Genomic DNA, 20,293 nt, shown 5'->3' with positions numbered 1-20,293 from the left:
TTGTCCCCAAATCCGTTTTCTTCAAAATAGTCCATATATCCTATAACAAGGATTTAGGGATTGAAACAAACCCCCAGCGCCTGGGCGCAAGGACTATAAGTTATGTTCCGGAGGCATTTAAGGTTTTTATGGAAAGGAAGGCTGTATAAACTTTAATGAAACTCATTTGACTGAAAACAAGAAGTTCTAGCTCCCTTTTAAGAATCAAAAGTGATAGAAGGCAGATAGCCCTCCCCCTGACTATCCCTCATTTTGCCATATAAACTTTAGAGGAGGCTCATTTGGCTGAAAACAACAAGTTCTAGTTCCCTTTTAAGAATCAAAAGTGATAGAAGGCAACTAGCCCTCCCCCTGACTATCCCTCTTTTCGCCAACCGAGTCCGATTGAAATTGTGAGGTAGTCATTTGGCTCAAAATAGTCCAAAGAGCATAGAAACATGCCTCTAGGGTTGACACAAGCCCCCGTGCCCCGGGGATAGGGTTGGAAGTCATGCTCTGAGGGCATATAAAGTTTCTATGTAATGGGTGGTCGTATAAACTTCAGATGGGGATCATTTGATTTTAAATTGGAAGTTATAGTGTCCTTTTTAAGAGTTAAAAGTGATTTGAGAGCAACCAGTCCCCTCCCCACGCTCATCGTTTCCCCAAAGACATCCAATCAAAATTTGGAGGTAGCAGTTTTGTTCATTGTAGTTGAAGGGCCTGGAAATTATGTCTTTGAGGAAGACACCCCCGCCCCACAGCTCTCAGGGCAAGGTTTGTAAGCTATGCCCTGGGGGCATATAAGGTTTTTTATAGAAAGGGTAGTCGTATATAACTTGGAGGGGATTCATTGGATTGGTAATCAGAATTTCTAGTGCCCTTAGTAAGAGTCAGAATGATAAGAGGGCAGCTACCTCCCCCTTCCACACGTCATGTTTTCCTGAAATACATTCAATAGAAATTTTGAGACAGTCGTTTTATTCAGAATAGTCCAAAGATCATATAACGAGGCTTTTGGGGAAGATACGAACCACCAGAGCCTGGGGGCGAGGGTTGTAAGTTATGCCGCGGGTGCATATAAGGTTTTATGGGAGGCATGGTTGTTTAACTTTAGAAGAGGCTCATTTGGTTGAAAATTGGAAGTCCTAGTTCCTTTTTAAGAGTCAAAAGCTATGGAGGGCATTTAATCCCCCCCCCGCTCCAACAACTTCTCTTTTCAGGAAATGCATCTGACTGAAACTATGAAATATTGATTTTGTTCAAAATAGTCCAGAGAACATGAAATAATGCTTCTAGGGTTGACATAACCACCCAGCCCCTTGGGGATAAGGCTGTAAGTTATGCTATGATTGCATATAAGGTTTTTATGGAATGGGCGGTCATATAAAGAGTCATAATGCCTTTTTAAGAGTCAAAATGATTTGAGAGCAACCAGCCCACCTCCCCCTCCACAATCATCATTTTTCTGAACATCTTCAATCAAAATTTGGATATGGCAATTCTGTTCATCGTTGTTGAAGGGTCCGTAAATTATGTATTTGAGGAAGACAACCCCCCACCCTTACAGATCTCAGGGCAAGGGCTGTAAGTTATTCCCTGGAGGCATATAAGGTTCGGATTGATATGTTTTGGATGGGACTTATTGGATTAGTAATCAGAAGTTCTAGTGCCCTTTCTAAGAGTCAAAGTGATCATAGCGCAGATACTACGCCCCCCCACACGTCGTGTTTTCCCGAGATGTTTTTCGGTAGAAAATTTGAGACATTTCCCATATTCAAAATAGTCCAAAGATCATATAAAAAGGTTTTTGGGGTTGATACAAACCACCAGAGCAGGAGGTCGAGGGTTGTAAGATATGCCCCTAGGACATTTAAAGGAATGGTTGTATAAACTATAGAGGTGGTTCATTTGTTTGAAATTGGAAGTTGTAGTTCCCTCTTAAGAGTCAAAAGGGATGGTGGTCAACTATCCCCCCTAACTACCCCTCTTTTCACCAAACGCATCTGACTGAAATTGTGTGATTTCAATTTTGTTTAAAATAGTCCAAAGAACATATAACAATGCCTCCAGGGTGGACACAACCCCCAGAGCCCTGGGGCAAGGACTTTTAATTATGCTGTGGGGGCATATAAGGTTTGTATAAAATGGGTGCTCGTACTAAATTCAGATGGGTCTCATTTGATTTTAAATTGGAAGTTAAAGTGCCCCTTTTTGAGGGTCAAAATGATTTGAGAGAAACGTAGCCTCCTCCACCCCTTACACCCATCATTTCCCTAACCAGCATACAAACAAATTTTGGAAACCAGTATAACTCAGTATTGTTGAAAGAATATTGCTGTTGCGCCCGTATCAGCAATCAGTGTTTACATAGTATGTTTTGATTTAGTTTAACTTTCCCCTCAACATGTCCTCAGATATTTTTTTCAATATCATCAGCCTTAGTAGTACTTGCCGTAGAAGTAGTAGTTGATAGTAGGTTATAGAAGTAGCAGTGATAGTAGGGGTAGTAGTAATAGTACTTGTGGTTGCAGTAGAAGCAGTAGTAGTTGTAGTAGTAGTAGCGCGCAAATATGGCCTTTTTGACAATTGGTCATCTCTCTTATCATTTCCTGAAAATTCCAAATTAATATACTCAGCCATTCCTGCATTACATCCTTGTGACACCCTATATACACGTAACATGTTTTGATTTGGTTCAACTCTCAACATTCCCCGAAAGAATCATCTTAATGCCCTTCGTATTTGAGACATCATGTTTCGTATTTGAGACATCAGTATACTTTTTCTCAATGACATACACTACATGTAAACATCGAACAAATTGCAAAACTTCGGCCCTTGCCTTGAGGCCTCGGGGGGGGGGGGCATCCCCAAACGCATAATTACTAGAGTAAACTGAAGAGGCAGCAAGAAGCCATGATAGTAAACTAGAGTACTAGAGTGAGCTAGATGAGAAAACTAGAGTAAACTGAAGAGGCAGCCAGAAGCCATAATAGTAAACTAGACTATTAGAGTAAACTAGACGAGAAAACTAGAGTGAATTGAAGAGGCAGCAAGAAGCCATAATGGTAAACTAGATGAGAAAACTAGAGTAAACTGAAGAGGCAGCAAGAAGCCATAATAGTAAACTAGAGTAAACTACTTGAGAAAACCAGAGTAAACTGAAGAGGCAGCAAGAAGCCATAATAGTAAATTAGAGTACTAGAGTAAACTAGATGAGAAAACTAGAGTAAACTGAAGAGGCAGCAAGAAGCCATAATAGTAAACTAAAGTACTAGAGTAATCTAGATGGGAAAACTAGAGTAAACTGAAGAGGAAGCAAGAAGCCACAAAAGTAAACTAGAGTACTAGAGTAAACTACTTGAGAAAACCAGAGTAAACTGAAGAGGCAGCAAGAAGCCATAATAGTAAACTAGAGTACTAGAGTAAACTACTTGAGAAAACCAGAGTAAACTGAAGAGGCAGCAAGAAGCCATAATAGTAAATTAGAGTACTAGAGTAAACTAGATGAGAAAACTAGAGTAAACTGAAGAGGCAGCAAGAAGCCATAATAGTAAATTAGAGTACTAGAGTAAACTAGATAAGAAAACTAGAGTAAACTGAAGAGGCAGCAAGAAGCCATAATAGTAAATTAGAGTACTAGAGTAAACTAGATGAGAAAACTAGAGTAAACTGAAGAGGCAGCAAGAAGCCATAATAGTAAACTAAGTACTAGAGTAATCTAGATGAGAAAACTAGAGTAAACTGAAGAGGAAGCAAGAAGCCACAAAAGTAAACTAGAGTACTAGAGTAAACTACTTGAGAAAACCAGAGTAAACTGAAGAGGCAGCAAGAAGCCATAATAGTAAACTAGAGTACTAGAGTAAACTACTTGAGAAAACCAGAGTAAACTGAAGAGGCAGCAAGAAGCCATAATAGTAAATTAGAGTACTAGAGTAAACTAGATGAGAAAACTAGAGTAAACTGAAGAGGTAGCAAGAAGCCATAATAGTAAACTAAAGTACTAGAGTAATCTAGATGAGAAAACTAGAGTAAACTGAAGAGGAAGCAAGAAGCCAGAATAGTAAACTAGAGTACTGGTATGTTAATAAATTTAGAGGGAATAGTCAATCTCGACTAACTTTTCCCAGTTAGAGATAGGAACGTGACTTCAGCTAGTGATAAGGAAAGAGTTAAAAAAAGATGGGCAGAACATTTTGAGAATGTTCTAAACAGTGGTAGAGTTACAGGAAAAGATAAAGAAAATGAAAAACTTTGTTGTACTTTAGATGAGCAGGAATATTTATTTTTTCAGGAAGAATTAGTGACAGTTGATTAAAGAATAAAAAATTAACGAGGGCCCAGGTGCTTATAGTGTGGTAAATGAGTTTTTTTAATATGGTAATTATGATAATATGGTAATAATATGGTTAATATGGTAATGATAGTCAGAGACAAGTTACTGAAGATTATTTGTGTCATTTTTAAACAGGGGCAGTACCTAGCTATTTTAGGATAACTCTAATCAAACCTGTTTATAGGAAAATCGTTAGAATCTAGTGTGGTAATTATATAGGCATTAGCGCGGCTGCTGAAGGAAGCCAACTATTTATGTCGGTACTAGAGACGCTGTAGGTGAAGTATTAAGAGAAGAACTCTGTGGTTTTTGGTGGGGGGGGGGGGAAGGATACGTGAACCAAATTTTCACTCTTAGATTATAATTTTAGAATTGCCTGAGTCATCAAACCTTCTCTGTCTTTAGTATTATGGGTTATGAGTAAGCGCTTGATTCAGCTGATAGAAGATCTGTTATTAAGATCATATTCTTGTATGGTATACCAGATAAATGCATTCCGTCGTTTCGTATAAAATTAAGGGTTAAGCAAGGCTGAGTCCTATCCTTCTATAAATAGATCATTTTGGTGGACTTTCTCTCAAGGAGAACAACTAGGGTATTGGGAGAACATAGAATCAGTTGGTGAAGTTGTATTCTCCTATGCATATATTATGCTGATGATTGAAGCATCCTAGGCAAAATGTTAGCTAAATGAATTAACTTTAAGAGGTTTAGTGAGTTCAGTGTGCAACGATGGGTTTGAAAATTATAGTTAAGAAAACAAAGTCGCTAAGACCAGGGATAAGTGAAGTTGAAGAGGTGAGTTTGAGTAACGAGAAGATCAATCAAGTGGAAAGCTGCACTTACCTTGGTAGTTGGCAGTTACCAATAGTTTGTGGCAATGACGGAAAATCTCATTTTTATATTTCAAAGAGGCTGCAAAATAAAAGTCAAAAGATCAGTTTAGATCATAGACTAAAATAGAAAAGACTGGATCAGAGAAGCCAAAAAAATTAAATCAAAGAAAATGAGCCTTAAATCAGGGAAATATGTTCTTGACCCTTTAGCTGAAAATAATCAGAACTAGCATCGGTGAATGGCGTTAATTCATGGTATTTAGGGGAGGGGGCACAGGAAAGTAATATAAAAGTCCAGAGAGGAGAATGTTGCTGTTATTTTAATATCTTTAACGTAAACACCCGAGAAAACACGCTCAATTACAATTAAAATACCGCAAAAAGATTTTTTTTTAATTTAGGGCTTGCAGAGAAACAAATCTCGCAGAGAGAATACGCACTCCACCAGGTAGCACCACTGGTATTGACCAATAATATAAATAAACGGAGATCAGGGAGATAAGAGCTTATTAAGGGGGGCTCGCCCCATAAAATAGCATTCTACACAATTTAGGGAGGGGAAATTTGTTGTATTTTCAGTTTCTTTATCAAAAAATACGAAAGAAAATAACCCCTTCTTCAACAATAATATCATGAACATGTTTTCTTAATCTAAAAGGGGGAATACATTAGAACGATCTTGTAGGAAAGTCGCCGCACTTGAAGCCATTGGTATTCTGCTACTTGGTAAAAATGCAAATTACGTCGTGACAACATTAATTTTGTCTAAGTGCTGACACCAAAGCTGGATTTTTAATCACCCAAGCAAAATAAACAGCAACAAAATAATGAGATTTTATCAGGTAAATGATTGCTTACATTCATTCTATCAGTATTTATCTTTTTCATTCTTAATTTACCTGATTAATTCTATGTTTTTATCTTGTTTCTAACAATCTAGCCAGAAGACCGTATTGAAGAATAGATGGCCATCAAGTATAATTCCAGTTTTATGGTAGAATTTGAGTATAAACTTATCAAAGCACCCTAAACTACTTTTTAGCCTAAAAAAAATAACATGCTATACTGAACAGATAATACATCCAGCAATAGTCAAACATTTCGTGGTAGCGAACTGCAAGTAAGGAGCGAGGCGGCTCAATAGTAACCAAAACTCTAACAACAGAATTTTGCTACCAATAGATATATCAAAAGAATGGGCTTATTACGCTGATTACAAATATATAGGTTTTTATTAAGTTTAGTATTACCCATCAAAGGCTACGAACCTGAAAAACAATGCCTGACTTTTGAAAAAGAGGGGAAACACCCTCTAAAAATAGAAAAATCTTAATGAAAATCACGGCATCAGATTCAACATGGCAGCGAATCCTATTGTAGAGTTTTAAGCTCTTATCTGCAAAAATGTGGAATTTTCTATTTTTGTCAAAAGAAAGATCACCGATGTATGTTTATTTGTTTGTTTGTTTTTTTCCGCAGGGGTAATCTCAGCGACCCAGTGATCATAGAACATCGGGAGAAAGGTCCCTTTTCCCAAAATTGTCCAATCAAAACTTTCCAAAAACAGTCAAAAATCCTAATGAAAATCGCACCATCAGGTTCAACGTACCAGAGAACCCTAGTGTAGAGGTTTTAAGCTCCTATCTGCAACAACATGGAATTTTGTAATTTTTGCCAAAAGAAATTTTTTTTCCGGGGGTGTGAAACATTTCCGTGGTGGTAGAGTCAAATTTCCTGGCATCATTTTAAAAACGATCAGAAATTAAATAAAAAAAAACAAGTTTTTTTCCACTGAAAGCAAAGAGCAACATTAATACTTAAAACGAACAGAAATTATTACGTCTTTGAGAGGGGTTGCCCTCACCTCAAAACCTTGCCATTTGCGCTAAAGTTAAAATTTTGTTCCAACTCTTTAAGAATGACTCTTGAAACACAAGGGTCGTTTTGTAAAACTTTTTTACAAGTTCTTTAGCGTGAAGGGCGAGATATTGAGGAAGAAGCAGTGTCCCCCCTCATATACGTAATAATTTATCTTCATTTATGTTTTTATGTTATTCCTTACTTTTAGTTGAAAAAATTGTTCCTTTTTCATTTTACCACTTTTTAACACGAAATAAAAGATGACTAAAAGTAGTTTGATCTTTGCTAGCTTTTACTCGATCTGAGGACTTAAGAAACAAATACAAGCATAGTTTTCTTTCAAAATGGCACAGGCCCCTGGGCCCCTTAAAAAAGTCCAACTCTATCTGGGGAAAAATAGATTTCCATAAAATTTAGGACGGCTCTGCAGTAACGTCTGTTATAGAAATGGGCCATCCCCGACGAGACAAGTTCTTTGTACCAAAATATCTTCTTTTGATGTTTAAAAGAATACACTTTAATCATCAACTCGATGAATTCAGTCTTCATTGACAGATTCTAATATCTGGACCTGCGAACCATTAGTTAAGCTATCAAAATACCTTCCCCGGATTTCCCCAGTTTGATTTCCCTTCAGTTTCCCCAGATGTATCAACGCAGATAAAACTTTAAGATAGTAGATCACAGGGTCTTAGTATTAGTTGCATTTAGGCTCTAGGCTTTTCCTTCCCCACAGAGAGTTTTCTCTTAATTCTTGTTCTCTCTTCACATGGATAATTGTCCCTTGATTTTCGCTTTCCCTTCACACGGAGCATTGTCTCTTGAATCGAATTCCCCTTTCACACAGAGCATTGTGTCTAGAAACAAGATATGAAACCAAAGAGACTAAAAATTTTGGTAGTTTTAGGCTAGAAATCCCTTGGAATCTGCAAATGAAAGGATTTACCCATTATGATTTTAAAACTCTTCATTTCAATGGAACATCCTAAGCTGGAAATACTGCTCTTCGACAAAGGGATGAGGGCCCTAAGAGAAAAGGAACTCAAGGGTACTGAGCCAGGATTGCGTTCAAGTATAACTTATTCGCTTAATATTAACTTCCCTGGATGCAATCCGCAAAAGGTAACAACAGATACTTAGCCGTCAATTTGTCAACTGAAAAGCTATAGGCAACTAGACGAATAACAACACTAATGACGTATACTCCCCTATAAACATAGCCTATTTAGAAACTCCTGAATATGTGCCATATTTCACTGCTACTGTCCCTTTTTTCCATCTGCCTTTAATTTCACAGTTCATTTTTTTAGTTTTGGAAAAGATCGATTTTTGTTTTTATATGACTTTAATTGTCCTGTACAAATATTTTCGAGGGCTACTTGTCTCACCACTAATCAAAGCCGTTTACGCAAGTAGTAATCCTACTTACATCTTATCTCATTTACGTATCGTGATACGCTAAGGATAAGTGTTCGTGCTTGTCAGATAAGTAATCTTGGAATATTCCAACGTATTACTACAGTTGGGGCCAGTCTGCCTTCCGGAATTCAAAAATTTTTTAAGGCTCCTCAAATGCTGTCTCCATGTTAATCTTTTTTAAAAGGTGAAAGATTAGCTTACTCGATATGAGGAGAGGCCAGAACTATAAAAATTACAAGAGTGGACTGGAGTAAAACATTTTCAATGAGAAGCAATCCGTGGGCAACTTTTTTTGACGACATGGTACTAAAACTACATGCGCAGAAAATAACAAAAATATTCAGTCGTAAGATACAGAAATAATTGTAATGTAACTGAATGGTCGATCAGCTGCGGTAGCAAAAAGCCTCCCTTTTTAAATCTTCCATAGATGCTTATTTAATCTTCCAAGTCAGGATGTCTTTGGTTTTGGTGGGAGGGTTTCGTAAGGAAAGATTTAAGAGAAATGGGAACTTTCTGGAAAAGTGTAAATACAAAGGCTTTGAATACATTGGGATAAAGGAGGAGCATGCGTAGCTCTGTTGGCCTCAGGAGGCTTGGTGCTGCAGTGAGTTGTTAGTTGTAGTATAATTAAAGTAAATTTTTTGGGACAAATAGTCTTGAAAACCAATTTCTATTTCTTTCACCAGGCTTATTTGTTTCTTTAACACGTCTATACACTAAAAATAAAGTGTCTTGGTTTCATTTGCATTTGAGAACTAAAACAAGTACCGAAGGAGAGTGCCAGACCTAATCGTTTGTCAAACAATCAAGGTTCAATCTTATGAATCCTTAATATTTATTGAAAATCAATCACTGTTTTTAAAATTGGTACTTAACGTCTTTCGTTATGGATTTTTGTATTGCAATAATAGCCTGAAATTTGAAACCAGGAACTTGGAATTTGTCATCGAATTTGTAATCGAATTTGGAATCAGACAATACGCGTGAAATATTTGGCCGACTTTATACATGTTTTGGCTTAGGTCGTCTTAGCGGACTTCAACGCTCTTGTGGGCAGTAGAATTGAAGGATGGAGAGACGTAACGGGACCACACGGCCATGGTCGCCTCGATACAAGAGGAGAAAGGCTGGTTGATTTTTCCAGAGAGAACGATCTATATATCACTAACAACTTTAAGCGCCGACATCGCATTAAGGCGACTTGAAGATCGCCCGATTTAGTGGCATATGATATGATTGACCACATGCTAATATCCAAAAGATAGAAGTGATCTGTTGTTGACACTGTCTCACCACCCAGTGGAGATTTTGATTCGGACAAAATCTTCCGATGTCCAAGCTCAAATTGAGATTCATATGACCCCCCTAGCACCCAAAAATCAGGAACAAATCCGACCACATAAGTAGAGACGTCTCTTAACACTTGAAAAGGAAAGTGGAGAGAGAAAATTGCCCCTCCAACTCCCCCCAATGCCATCGGATCTAGTCGAAATTTAAAACAAGAGCTCTGAGACGCGATATCCTTCTAAATATCAAATTTCATTAAGAACCGATGACCTGTTCATAAGTTGTTTAAAGACTGTTGTAAGACTCCCCCAGTACCCAACAATCAGAGAATTCCAAGCCGGAATTCTTCATGAACAAATCAAAAAATATTTCTTACACCATCAGCCTATCATAAAAATACTTAGACATTCTGAACACATCCCCCTGCCCCTAACAACTTCGGAAGAAATTGACCGCATGGCGGAACGAGCTGCCTCATTAATTTTGGAAACCGCAAGTAATGTCATCTGTATAAAAGCAAAAGAGACATAAGACTGTTATATTTCTTGGTCACCAGAGATATATTCTGGCTTTTTGACCAGAAAAGTCTACAGAAACAAGTCCGACCACAGAAGTCGAGACACCTAAACACTTGAAAAGGAAAGTGGAGAGAGAAATCAGAAAGACACTCTGAAACCATATTTCTGAGATGTGCATGGGCTGTGAAACTCAGTTTCAGAAGGGTAACAGCCACAAACTTTTCGAAATAGTCAGCGAATTGTGGAACAGAAAAGACCCTCCCACAACAATCAAACTAGACAAACAGGAATTGATAATAATAACTTTCGTAAAGCAAAAATGAAAGTAGAACGATTGATACTTTGAAAATATCTAATCCCTCAAGCTGCGGAGAAACTTAGCGTCTTAAACTCCATCTCAATCACCGATTGATTCCTGCTATTTCCTTTTACGATCAGCCCAAAGCTGCTATCAAAGCGTTGAAGCCAGGCGAAGCAACTGGACCAGATGGCATTTTTTGTGGACAAGAATTGCATGAATTACTGCCCCATAAGCCTGACGAGCCAACAAAAAGAATACCGACAAGGGTCCTTCTGAAGAGAACCTGAACCCTTACAGCATTCGTCCTGGGTGAATTTCAAGCTGGCTTTCCACCAGGGTGCTCAAATCTTTATTGTAAGACGGTTGATGATCCTATACCAACTAAGACCTATACCCACTTTTATTAACCTTCTATGGGAAAGACTTATATTGCATTCTAAAGTACTACAATTTCCCAAAAGAAATTTCAGTAATAATTAAGAATGCATGCAACCGGTCCTGAAGCCAAATTGTAACCACAATTGGTCTCTCAGATGAATTTACAACCTTGTCGGGTGTTTTACAAGGATGTTTTCTGCCGCCCCACCGGCTCAATGTGCTTCTACACGTCACACAGTAAATAATACCGGCCGAATACGCAGAGGAAATAGGTAGAGTCTTCATTGACATGCATGGATATGCCAAAGGTATGCATCAGATGGCTACAGCCACCGCAAAAGTCCAAATTAAGGTGGACTTCCAAAGCCAAGTAACGACACTGTTTGGCATGCAAATTAATGCTGACATAATCTAAGGCTTAGTGATGTCTCGTAATGAACTAGAAAACCTTCCTGACACAACAGTTTCTGGCCAGATAGTCGAAATAATTAACCACTTTTACCTCCCTGGGCAGTCTCTTGACGGCTGGTATATTCCTTACCACCGACACTCAACTCTGGCTAGCTCTAGCTTCAGAAGACTATCAAATATCTGAAAATGTGACTACCTTTCCAATCGGTTTAAAGTCCATCTCTTCAACAGCCTGATTGTGCTGATCGCTCTGTACAGTGTGAGACATGGACCTTGAAGACAGAAAACATTAATAACCTCCTTGCGTTCGAGATGCGGTGCCTACGTGCGTCGTAAAAATCAACTACACCGACCACATGACCAACGAGGAAGTGTAAAACAGCTGAAATTTCCTGATGCAATTCTTTATAAAAAAAAAAAATAAACGGTTGCACCTACGGGGGTTTAATCATGGCCCACTGCCGTTCATTGAAAACTACATTCAAAGTAACAATTGACAGACAATGACCGCAAGGAAGACTATGGAAGCAGTGGGTTGAAAACTTTGACTGCAAGCACATTATAAAACATACCATAACAGCACAAGACAGATCTTCATATTGAGCGTTGGTTCATGCCCTGTCAAAAGAAGTGGCCCCAAGACGTCCCACGAGGATGGATGGGACTTATGTTTGTAAGTTAGTAAGTATTCATTCTTAAAGCCTAAGTAGAAGAAAAAATGATGAAACTTAGCACAAAGAGTGGAAAACGGTAAGGTCCTTTTGCATACAGTGTAATTTCTTTTCGCTTTGAGTTTTAATTTTGCTCTTTACTTTCATTTCTAAATCTTTTTTTGCTTAGTGCATGTTTTTTTTTAGATATCCCGTTTAGTATTGTATAAGTATGAAAGAAGGTTCCAGCACAATTACTCCTGACCTTTACGTAAACTTTAATTTTTGCATAATAATGCAAAACAAATCTAAATTACCCCTGAAAAAAACCGCTTAATTATTATTTTTTTTTTTTAAGAGGGCTTGAAATGCGAAAATGATTTTTCAGGATGTGATTTTTGCTTTTAGGGGAGGGTTCATTAGAATATATTGTTAATAAAAATTCTCCCCCCTCCCCCCTATTCCGCCTTTGCGTAGATATTCATTGTAGATATTGCTACGTCCAGATACTTATTACAGATGTCTATTTATATTAATTTTGAAATATTTCACTTGGCTATTTTAACAAATAAGTACTAAGGATATAATTAAATAATAAAAGGATACCTTATCAATTTCAATAGATTCGCATTAAAAAAGAGTAGTCTACATTGTGCTTCAATTTTCAACCTTTCCCGTATATATCTTGGTGAGTCACCACAGCCACCTAATAGTGTCATGCAAATGTAACCGAATAACTATCAAATTCTGTTTGACCATTTGTAATGTCGTCCTTGTCGCGTAACTGTCTAGGTCCAAATGAAAAATAGGTTGCTCCTGAGTAGGATAGGATGTCGCCCCTGAATATGATGTCGTGAGGAAAGATTTAAGAGAAACGAGAACTTCTTGGAAGGGTGTAAAGAAGGGAGTCATTAAATAAATGGGGATGGAAGAGGAGCGTGCTCCTAGTGGACTTAGGTGGCCAGATGCTGCAGTTAGTTGTTAGCAATAGCAGTAGTAGAAGTCCTCGATATACATTCAGTTTCACAATCCTCTTTTTTTTTATAGACAGTCTGTATGTATAGGGGAGAATGCGGCATCAAACGGCAGTATGATATTTGAGACTGGGAGGAATTTTTATAGCTTTGGATAATCTTAAGCCTTTTGGCCTTAGCAAAACATTTACTCTATCGTATTCTATATTGTGGCACAGAATGGCAGAAGTTGGCAATTTTCCTTGCCAAGATCATAGCGATCGATAAGGATGACCTTCCCGATCATTCTAAACCCAATGAGAGTTTCAAATTAACTCGATACCGTTTTGCACCTCTTAAGGACAGATTTTTTTTTATTTCCAGTACAAAATAACAGAAATTAGTAATCTCCTGTGGCACCATATCCTTTGTAGCTTAAAAAGAATCACTAGAATTTGAGAATAACCCCTTTTCCGATATTCTGAGACTTTAACTTCGATATGATCATAGCTGGGGAAACAACCAAAACAAATCAACAGAGAAATAAATACGCACTCCATGCTCTAATCTCTAAAAAAAAAATGCTGAATTTCGTGGTTTTGCACGTAAGAGATTGAGACCTCTTTTTTTTTATCATTATCGCCTTCCCCTTTTAGGGATGTTTCCCCTCTTTTTCTTAAATTGCACAAATATTGTTAGGCTTGTAAAGTTTTATTGGTAGTCTAAGGTCTAATTAATAAAACATACTTGGAATCATTGTAAAAGGAAGGTTCTTTTAATATGCTTGTTTATATCAAATTCCATCTTTTAGAGTTTTTTTTGTGATAGAAATTTTCACACGTCTTGAGTTTGAATACTGAACTGAATTTGAGTGTTAATTTAAATAGGAGATAAAGAACTAAACATTATGTTTGTATCTTTTTATTGTTCTAACAAAACTTAGAACAATAAAAAAATAAATAAAACTATAAAAAATAAATAAAATAAATAAATGAAACAAAATGTAATACACTGCAGCTTCTTTGTTTGCCTCAAGAGATAGAAACAAACATAATGGCATAACTACCTATGTGTAAGTAACAACTGTAAAATAGTGATTATCAAATAAACTAGTATTATATAAATTCATATATTACATTTTATAGTTTACCTCTAAATATTAACGAACTAGAACAAATTGACTCCAGTCACAAAATTTCTCTAATAACTGAGAAAAGAAATTGCAGAGTATAATACAATGTTTTGTTATTCATTTACTTACTTCATTCATTGATTTTTACTATTCATTTGCTGCTATAGACCACTGACAGACCATTTTGATCATTTTTTTTGTTCAAAACCAAGGTAAAATGGCATTTGAAGTTAAGTTGTATAGTTTACAACATCTAATTATTAACGAAATAGAATGAATTGACTCCAGTATAGGTACACAACAATTCTCTAATAACAGAGAAATTAAATTCCAGAGCGCAACAAAATGTTTTGTTATGGCCACTTATTGCTATAGACCACTGACAGACCATTTTGATCATTTTTTTTTTGTTCAAAACCAAGCTAAAATGGCATTTGAAGTTAGGTTGTATAGTTTACAACATCTAATTATTAACGAAATAGAATGAATTGACTCCAGTCTAGGTACACAACAATTCTCTAATAACAGAGAAATTAAATTCCAGAGCGCAACAAAATGTTTTGTTATGGCCACTTATTGCTATAGACCACTGACAGACCATTTTGATCATTTTTTTTTGTTCAAAACCAAGCTAAAATGGCATTTGAAGTTAAGTTGTATAGTTTACAACATCTAATTATTAACGAAATAGAATGAATTGACTCCAGTCTAGGTAAACAACAATTCTCTAATAACAGAGAAATTAAATTCCAGAGCGCAACAAAATGTTTTGTTATGGCCACTTATTGCTATAGACCACTGACAGACCATTTTGATCATTTTTTTTTGTTCAAAACTAAGCTAAAATGGCATTTGAAGTTAAGTTGTATAGTTTACAACATCTAATTATTAACGAAATAGAATGAATTGACTCCAGTCTAGGTAAACAACAATTCTCTAATAACAGAGAAATTAAATTCCAGAGCGCAACAAAATGTTTTGTTATGGCCACTTATTGCTATAGACCACTGACAGACCATTTTGATCATTTTTTTTGTTCAAAACCAAGCTAAAATGGCATTTGAAGTTAAGTTGTATAGTTTACAACATCTAATTATTAACGAAATAGAATGAATTGACTCCAGTCTAGGTAAACAACAATTCTCTAATAACAGAGAAATTAAATTCCAGAGCGCAACAAAATGTTTTGTTATGGCCACTTATTGCTATAGACCACTGACAGACCATTTTGATCATTTTTTTTTTGTTCAAAACCAAGCTAAAATGGCATTTGAAGTTAGGTTGTATAGTTTACAACATCTAATTATTAACGAAATAGAATGAATTGACTCCAGTCTAGGTACACAACAATTCTCTAATAACAGAGAAATTAAATTCCAGAGCGCAACAAAATGTTTTGTTATGGCCACTTATTGCTATAGACCACTGACAGAACATTTTGATCATTTTTTTTTTGTTCAAAACCAAGCTAAAATGGCATTTGAAGTTAAGTTGTATAGTTTACAACATCTAATTATTAACGAAATAGAATGAATTGACTCCAGTCTAGGTAAACAACAATTCTCTAATAACAGAGAAATTAAATTCCAGAGCGCAACAAAATGTTTTGTTATGGCCACTTATTGCTATAGACCACTGACAGACCATTTTGATCTTTTTTTTTGTTCAAAACCAAGCTAAAATGGCATTTGAAGTTAGGTTGTATAGTTTACAACATCTAATTATTAACGAAATAGAATGAATTGACTCCAGTCTAGGTAAGCAACAATTCTCTAATAACAGAGAAATTAACTTCCAGAGCGCAAAAAAATGTTTTGTTATGGCCACTTATTGCTATAGACCACTGACAGACCATTTTGATCATTTTTTTTTTGTTCAAAACCAAGCTAAAATGGCATTTGAAGTTAAGTTGTATAGTTTACAACATCTAATTATTAACGAAATAGAATGAATTGACTCCAGTCTAGGTAAACAACAATTCTCTAATAACAGAGAAATTAAATTCCAGAGCGCAACAAAATGTTTTGTTATGGCCACTTATTGCTATAGACCACTGACAGACCATTTTGATCATTTTTTTTTTGTTCAAAACCAAGCTAAAATGGCATTTGAAGTTAAGTTGTATAGTTTACAACATCTAATTATTAACGAAATAGAATGAATTGACTCCAGTCTAGGCACACAACAATTCTCTAATAACAGAGAAATTAAATTCCAGAGCGCAATAAAATGTTTTGTTATAACCACTTATTGCTATAGACCACTGACAGACCATTTTGGCCAATCTTTTTTGTTCAAAACCCCGCTAAAATGGCGTCGGACGATACTGGTTGAATCCCACGCATTATAAGCTAAATCACTACCTTGAACTCTGTTCTTTGCATAGGAAACAAGTTCACAACTTCTCACCAAACAATGTTACAGTCGCAAATTTTTATTTTGCCAGATCTTGCATTTTTACTAAGATGACATCAGTCGTTGGAGATATCCTCCAACTTGGCGTAAAACTATGAATTTTTTTATTGTATTAATTCTTCATGAGGAAATTTAAGACTAAGGAATTTTACCCAATGGAATCAGCATTAAATTGTATTCCTTTGACTTGTATCTAATTACCAAAATCTGTCACTTAGAAAATTAAGTATAAAAAACGAGTTTTTTAAAACTGAAAGTAAGTAGCAACATTAAAACTCAAACGAACTAAAATTATTCCGTACATGAAAGACTCCTCAATACCTTGCTCTTTACGGTAAAACTTTTAGAACTTTAAAAAATAACTTCCTGTTCTAATTAAACTTCTTTTCCTCACCAACTTGGACTGTAAAAACACGTCATTACTGTGAATTCTAGAGCCGTTTTCGCACATCGTAACTCAAAGAAAATGCTTAGTTGACGAAAATTAAAAATTTTATTTTGTCGAGTTGAAATAAAATGTTAGATAGCCATTTTTGAGAATGTATCCAAAAACAATGAATTGTTCACGACACTTCTAAATTATTCCCGAGACCACACTGGCTATGCATAAAAAATTAAGAAAACACGGAAGAAGAAAATTATTTGAAGGGTTGGATACTCTGAAGCGCAGTTATCAAAAACAGACAATGTAACCAGCCAGGATGATTAGTATGCTATCGACATTGTTCACGTACCCTCCCCCCCGCCTCCCTGAATCTCCACCCTAAGTGCTGATAAGCATAGTGGTGACAACTCAGGTGGTGGGCTACGTGCTTCCATAATTTATTTTATCCATCCTATGCATTTTGGTAAATACTTTCATTGGACTATGTTCTTACTGATTTTTTTTTCATATTTTCATTGAATAATTTCGAATTTAGCCCCCTTCTTCTCGATTTGAAAAAAAAAAATAATTTCCCTTTTCTCTAAATTTGCATGAAATACCAGAAGTGGGCAAGCATTTGAAGTTTTTTTTTTTTTTTTAATATGCACTTTTTGAGGAATCCCTCTATGAACACCAATAGGGGACAATAACTTTGGGAAACAAGATACAATCATACATCGTAAATAAATGAAAAAACAGCCTTAGCCTCACAAGCTCCGAGAAAATCTCCTGGTAGTATTTGTTCACGTCGTTATTTTCTGGTGACACAGTTGAACCCCTCCAACCTCTAAAGACATTTTGTCGGTAAGAAAACAGAAGTAAAATTCTATTTTAAACAAAAACTGCATTAAAAAGGGTGCTATCACTGAGCAGTACCTATATTTAGGCTTAATCCAACTGACGGAGATTAATTCATACTTCTTCCCTCCCAAGATTATCTTCAATATTTACCCGAATTTAAAAAAAAATCAAAAATATTAGCATAAAAATATACTTTTACATACATTAGGCACCTGTTCCCTCAGCACTATGTGGCCATTGGCCAATCACTGACTTATACTCCTCCATCAAATAATGGTGGATTCTTCAAAAAGTATTTTGTAGATCATTATTAGCAATGATCTAGGCATAAAGCAAGTAGTTCGAGAATCAATTGAAATCAGACTTAAGGTTAATAATAATATTTCCTTAAATAGGGATTTAGGAGAATATTGACTGAATGCTCTATGCACAAATTTAATTAAACATGACCTTACGAAATATTATGAAAAACCAATAGCTATTAACACAGAACCTGTCACAAATAGACTTATGAGATCAGCTACGAAAAAAGCTGGGCTGGCATTAAAAACGTGTTTTTAAATCATTTTCTTTCATTTCAATGACCTGCTTCGTTTCATCACAATTTATTTATCAGTCCTGGAGTGGTCTTCGTCGTTATTTACGTCTCGCTTATGGCGATCTTTAGGCTTTATGCCTTGACTAATACAAGAGATACCAAGTCCTTCTTTAATTTAATTAAATGAAGAAAAGTAAGTTTTTTAACTGAAAGTAAGGAGCGACATTAGAACTTAAAACGAACAGAGATTACTCCGCATATGAAAGAGGCTGTTCCCTCCTCAACGTCCCGCTCTTTACGCTATCAAACTTTAACTCTTTCTCTCAACTCTACCCTCGTCAACGCCCTGCTCTTTACGCTATCAAACTTTATCTCTTTCTTTTAACTCTACTTTTTAAAACAGTAAAAACTTTAGCGTAAAGAGCGGGGCGTTGAGGAAGGAACAACCCCTTTCATATACGGAGCAATTTGTGTTCGTTTTGAGTTTTAATGTTGCTCCTTACTTTCAGTTAAACTTTTTTTCTTACTTAATTTCTAATACTAAATTTTGATACTAAATCTGATACTAAATTTCTGATAGTAAATCTTTTATATACTAAATTTAACTTATATAACTTAGTTATATAACTTATATAACTTATATAACTTAGATATAAATATGACATCTCAATATTTAAAAACGTCTAGGTTAGGTTGCGATCTTTAGGCCTTATTCCTTGACTAATACAAGAGATACATAGTCATTCTTTAATTAAAGATAAATCTATTGTTTCTGTGGTTTTTAAAATCACAAAAGTAACGACTCCTTTTGTTACATGTCTCTTAAAAAGGGAGTAAAATAAATATTTCTTTGTAAAAAGTAGAAAAGAGGGTTTTTTTTACTGATACGTCTAATCAAACGGTTCGTGATAAAGAACTGTAGTAAGGAGTGACCCGGCTCAATAGTAATCGAAACTCTAAAAAAATGGAATTTTGATAACAATAGTTACACAAAAGAATTGCATTTTTACACTAATTCTAAAAATATAATATTCATCAAGTTTCGTTCTACCCATCAAAAGTTACAAGCCTGGGAAAACATGCCTTATTTTAGAAAATAGGAGTAGACACCCCCTAAAAATCAGAGTATCTTAACGAAAATCACACCATCAGATTCAGCATATCAGAGAACTCTACTGTAGGAGTTTCAAGCTCCTATCTACAAAAATGTGGAATTTTGTATTTTTTCCCCGAAGACATATCACGGATGCGTGTTTATTTGTTGTTTTTTTCCCAGGCGTGATTATATCGACCCATTGGTCCTGGGACGTCGTGAGAGGGCTCATTATAACGGAAATTAAAAGTTCTAGTGTCCTTTCTAAGTGACCAAAAAAACTGGAGAGCACCTAGGCCCTCTCCCACGATCATTTTTCCCCAAGTCACTGGATCAAAATTTTGAGATAGCCACTTTGTTCAGCATAGTCGAAAAACCTAATAATTGTGTCTTTGAGGACGACTTAATCCCCCAAAGTCTCCGGGGGAGGGGCTGCAAGTCACAAAGTTTGACCTTTGTTTACATATAGCAATGATTATTGGGACGTGTACAGACGTTTTCAGGGGGACTTTTTCACGCTATAGAGGGGTCGGGGGTTACGTAGGAGGATCTTTACATGGAAGCATTCATCATGAGGGAAGAAAATTTCCATGAAGGGGCCGCAGGATTTTCTAGCATTATTTAAAAAAAATGAGAAAATAAATTAAAAAAAAACAATTTCAGGTGGAAGTAAGGAGCAGCATTAGAACTTAAAACGAACAGAAATTATTACGTATATAAGGGGGTTTGTCTCCTCAACAATACCGCACTCTTTATGCTAAATTATTTTTTAATAATTTCAACTATTTATTCTACGGTCTTTGTGATTCAGGGGTCATTATTAAAGAATAGGGACCAAATTAAAGCTTTAATGTAAAGAACGAGGTATTGACGAGGGGTTGAACCCCCTCATATACGTAATAAAAATATACATATTTAGAATTTCGTTATGTAAAATAACTTATAAGTTACATATA

Source organism: Artemia franciscana, chromosome 2 (genome assembly GCF_032884065.1).
Source record: "Artemia franciscana chromosome 2, ASM3288406v1, whole genome shotgun sequence".
NCBI classification, from domain to species: Eukaryota; Metazoa; Arthropoda; class Branchiopoda; order Anostraca; family Artemiidae; genus Artemia; species Artemia franciscana.
The sequence above is the reverse complement of the archived record's forward strand: the minus strand, read 5'-3'. Positions refer to the sequence as shown.